This window comes from Leuresthes tenuis, unplaced genomic scaffold, assembly GCF_036924035.1.
Source record: "Leuresthes tenuis unplaced genomic scaffold, fLeuTen1.0.hap1 SCAF_17, whole genome shotgun sequence".
In the NCBI taxonomy this organism is placed as follows: Eukaryota; Metazoa; Chordata; class Actinopteri; order Atheriniformes; family Atherinopsidae; genus Leuresthes; species Leuresthes tenuis.
The window spans coordinates 7,148,118-7,153,356 of NW_027325371.1; the positions used below are offsets into that span (position 1 = coordinate 7,148,118).

Genomic DNA, 5,239 nt, shown 5'->3' on the forward strand with positions numbered 1-5,239 from the left:
CTCTTTATCACTGCTTTTCTGGTCAGCATATGCAGTGGAGGGGTTATAGCTCATTGGTATAGAATTTTGTTACAGATCGATAAGTCTCCAATTCTAATATGTGTGCTGCCTTGAAATGGCATTGAAAACTCACTGATTTACGATAGTGATACACCAGAAATCTCACTTGTTGGCCAGTTTTCCAGAAAATCAGTTTTATCCTTTCAGAGTGGAAAGAGTGCTTTCTTATTTCTTGTTTTAGAAAAAAAATCAGTGCCTGAGGAAACCGATGAGAAGCCCTTCAGCACCTTTGGGCCGGCACTAATGTTCTTGTCAAGCTTTTGAACCAAAAGGTTTTTATGACTCCAGGAATTTTGTAAGCAAATAAATTCTACAATATTTCATGATTGTGGTTTTTACCATAATTATAAATGTTAAACTACTGTTTGGTCCATTTATCTGGTTTTGGACTGAACCAAAGGAATAAATTATTCTATTCGGTTATTCTATTTGTGTGTCATTTGTTCACTTTTATAATTCAATGATCAAAAATTAAAAAATTGTCTGGATTATTTGATTATTACCTGACTTATGATGATTTCTATATGATCCACTCTTAAAAAAAACAACATGTTGTCATAGCAATGGGTCAATTTGGCTGCAAAATTCTGTTAAATTTGATAGATAGGAAAAACAAACAACCCTCACTTTGAACTTGATTACAGTGGAGTGGTAGCGCTTTTAAGTGTAGATCAAGCGGTTCATAGTTCATCTCTACATACCACCATTAGAGAAAGTACAATGAGATGAGAATGAGTACTTGAGGTCCTATTTTTGTTAATGTAGAATCACAGATCTTCTTAGTTGATCTCCTGTGCAGAGACGGGTGAATAATGATGATAAACTGTATGGGTCAGGTGTAATAGTATTTTCCTCACAGAAGGGTTAAAACATGATTCATCTGCCAGACTTAAATATGCTGAAAGTATCTCAATAGCAGCCATGATAACAGCTATTCAAATAGTCTGAGGAAAGGAGCTTCAACATTTTCTTTATTATCTACTTTAGCAAAACATCAGGAGATGAGATGTGAAGGAAAGGAGATGATGCTGTTCTACAATTCCTTTCAGTTACAACATCCAGGCTCAGTTATTTTATCATAGTATTTTGGATTAATGTGGATAGAAACACATGAGGATAAGAGTGAGCAACCAGTGACAGCATTATATTTGATGTTTGTGGCTTTTTTAGTTCTTTCCTTCAGTTTTAAATTCCCATTCTTCACTGAATTGCTCACCTTTATAGAGCATACTTGGAACAATACAATAAGAATCCACGGGGGAAGTATTTGATGCCCTTTTTGTAGTCCATCTTTGGAAAAGTTGTAGCTTCAATACAGAAGACGCACATTACCTCTCAGTGCAGCACAGTTGTCTTTCCTTTACAATTTGCCCTTGCCATCTTTCAGTCAACCTCTGAGCATTATCCAAGACATGTTAAGTTTTTTTACTAATCTTCCATATCTCATTACTGCAAGTATACCACTACTTGGTCAAAACCAAGATCCCTAACTCCTAACAAGAAATCCACTTATATGCAGACAGTGACAGCACCTGCTGCCAAAAAAAATTGAGTATGACATATTCTTATCAGTGGGGGTATAGCTCAGTGGTAGAGCATTTGACTGCAGATCAAGAGGCCCCCAGTTCAAATCTGGGTGCCCCCTTAAAGGGACAGATGGCTAATGTTGTTTGATTTATTAACCCTTTTATTCTATGTATTATACTGTATCTTTTCATGGCGAAATATTTCTGTATCAGAATAAATTAAATTCGTCTTGGATGCATCTTGATTACAAACTTTGATGATGTTATAATGAGGCAGAGCGACATTAAAGATCAGAAGCTTAATGTTTGTCAAACTGTATGGATCTGGTTAAAAGTCTCTCCTTTTTTTACTCAGAAAAGCTCCTAACTGAGTAAAAGAAACCAAAAATATCTGATGATACAAGAAATGAGCTCAGTTCAACACTGGCAGAGAAACTAATGAGCCGATTTCACCTTTGGCAGCAGCTCAGAACATTGCTTATAAGAGCAAGAACCACCAACACAGTTTGACACAACACAAACAACATGCTTGAATTGGAAAACGATATCTGATGTGCAGAAAATAATGATACCTACTGTCAAAAAAAATTGCATCGACCCTGTGAAAACAGCAGGTGGCATAACAGCTTTGATGGACCAGAAAAGCATTCTCATGAGCTCCTGAGTTGGGCTGAACAAATATTTGGGCTGCATGTGGTCGGTCGCAGAGGGAACCAGTGAACACTGTAAACTGGTGATGAAATGTACATCACACAGGCCCTAGCATGAACGGATTCAGAAATTGTCCTATAGTTTTCCTCAGTCTCTCTGCGAAACCACAACAGGTCAGTTGGTTTATTCACTTAAAGATACAAACATGGCTTTGTATTTTAAAACCGATTTGAACTGTGCAGATGCACATGTGGTCCCAAACACACTACCTCTTGTGCTGAAGCTTCCCATGTGTGGATGTGTAATCAGGCTAGAGTGCATTGTAGAGGTATAGATAAAGAGGATTCTCCTACAAAGTGTCCTCTCAAAGCAAATGTAATTTTTTGTTGTCCTGCTCCTTGTCTTCTTAGTCTTCTATGTATTTTTTTAATGGAGCCTGATCCAGGCCACTGTTGCAAAAGCTAATGAGAGAAACAAGCAACCAGGTTGATGAAAACAAGCCCAAGACAATCAGTCTGTCTCGAAGAAAAAAGACAAAAGAAACCAAAAAAAGCTCAAAAAGGGCAGTTCATCAACTTTATTGCCAACAGAATTGATGGATGTGTGACAGGCCGTGTAAGTTGCTCCTTAAAGCTAACTCATTTGTGGTCTTTGGCCTTGAGACTGTAAATGTCCATTAATTATTTTGAATGTTGAATGAGGCCTGCATGATGTGCACCAATTTCAAACTTACAGAATCAGCACCCTGCATTTGAATCATTCCCCATGTGAGGTCCAGTCAAGTTGTTTAATTAACTCTCATTCTGTCTATATTTCTTGTATGTTTTGCCACATTTCATCCACTTAGTCCCTGGCATCTTGAAAAAGCTATCTAATCAAAATCCATAGTGGCATTTGATTTGACTCTGCCAGTATATGTACATGGTGGTGGGGAGAGGCAGAGTGCACATTATACCATACGAGTCCCAAGAAATCACAAACAAGGCAATTTTGCTTTAGGCACATAATTCCTGGAGAGCAAAGGAGATGGGACCTACTGCATGAGAGACAAGCCCAAATATGCAACTGAACTTGAGAAACAAGCCCAAAAAAACACAACCCTCAACTGCCAGTATTTGTAAAAAACAAGTCCATAGCCGCTTATAATTAGCAGACCTGGCAACACTACAAAGACATGTGCATAGTCACCACACAAAGTCTGTGCAGTTACGCAGAGGGACAGAGGGACCCGGTTTATGCTCACAGACCGGTGAGGAGGATGAAATTTGCTTCACATAGGCAGAGCAGATGTTCATTCTTCTTAAATCATCTAGAATTGCCTTGTTGATGATGTCAGTTTCAATTCCAGCTTAAACTGGGGGTATAGCTCAGTAGCAGAGCATTTGACTGCAGATCAAGAGGTCCCCAGTTCAACTTTGAAGTAGAATTCCTTCAAAGCTCTTTAAAGGTGTGAAATACAGTAAGAACCTTTAGATAACTAAGAAAAATGCTTTGAGGGGGCATGATAAAGAGCATTCCTACAGCTCATGGTTAAACCATTTTCTACGAGTTATGACAGTGTCAGTTGCTGTACACTATGAACTACCTAGAATTGTAGCAAGGGTTGCATGGTGATTATCACTGCTGCCTAACAGCAAGATAGTTCCTGGTTCAAATCCCAGCTGGGGCCTTTCTATGTGCATATTCTCCTCTCTCTGGCTTCCTCCCACCAAAACCAGACTAATTGGTGACTCTAAATGGACCCTAGTGGTTGTTTGTCTCTGTGATGGTACAGCACCCTGTCCAGTCTGCCTCAATCCCAATGATAGCTGGGTTTGAGCAGGTATGGATGTTTTGTAAAACATTTAATACAAGACAGTAAACCCCTAGTATTGTAGTGATCATAATAGCATCAAACTATGGTAATCATCTTCCATGGGTATCCAAAGAAAATTGACCTCAAATAATTTCATCAGCATAAATCTTAACCTCCATCTAATCATTCAAACAGCAACATTTGCTATCAGTTAGGACACACGAGGATCAAGTCATGTTGTGCTGCAAAAAACACAATCCTTTCATTTTTCATGCTCTGCCACAACAAAGGAGCAACAGTTCTAATACTTGGTTCTGAGAGCAACTTATCAAAACTGGCGTTTCATAAAAAATTCCTCTGGCATTTTAAATTTATGAGCTCATACACGCAGCCTTCACAAAATGGGTGTACATGTACATGTCATAACACAGACAGCTCAGAGATGGACTGATTGGAGCTGCTTAACTCCTATAATCCTTACAGTCTGCCAGCATAAACCAAACTAATTTTCTTATTTTTACAGTTTAATGTCTGTGTAAACATCAAAACATATCATTAAGAGGCTGGAGTGACAAATGTGTCAGCTGGCGTCTTGTTAATATTTTATCATGCTCCGACTTAGGCCATTAAAAAAAGATCTGTATTTCAAAGCTGTGGACTGACAAATGGTCATTAATGTGTATTAAGCCGGAGACAGTCACATTATTAAATGGGACTTCGTGGAAAAGTTTTAATTCATGGGAAAAAGTGTATCTTTTAAGAAGCCAGTGGAATTTTTTTGGACTCATCCTCATCAACATGTGAAGCCTGGAATTTTCTTGCTTACAACATGACAGTAAACTTCAGGGAAACTGCTCTGTACACTCAGGAACTGCCACTGATCCTTCCCCAAACTGCAGTTTTACTTTAGTCCTTATAAAAATTATGCGTTTAACATGCATTCGGGAAATTCTCCCATGCATCTTATCAGTTTTACCAAGATCCATGCATGTGAATGTTTATGCTATAACTGAACTTCTTGAGCTCAGAAACGGCAATTTGGTCATCACTCATGATTAAAAATATATACATATATATCAAGATATTATGTTTATGTTATTTATGAAGCCAGAGACATACAGCTATTAAAACTGCCAATATGGATATCAATTCTTGGGAGCATGAAACTTCCTTGATGTTTGGCTTTGCTGGGGTTTCCATTGGAGTT

The 5,239-nt window shown here is 38.2% G+C and overlaps 1 non-coding gene across 1 annotated transcript; it reads left to right on the forward strand.

Moving 5' to 3' along the window:
• Positions 1-1,633: 1,633 nt before the first annotated feature.
• On the forward strand, positions 1,634-1,705 carry trnac-gca (transfer RNA cysteine (anticodon GCA)). Its single transcript has one exon. It is a non-coding gene; the product is annotated as a tRNA-Cys (tRNA).
• Positions 1,706-5,239: the final 3,534 nt, after the last annotated feature.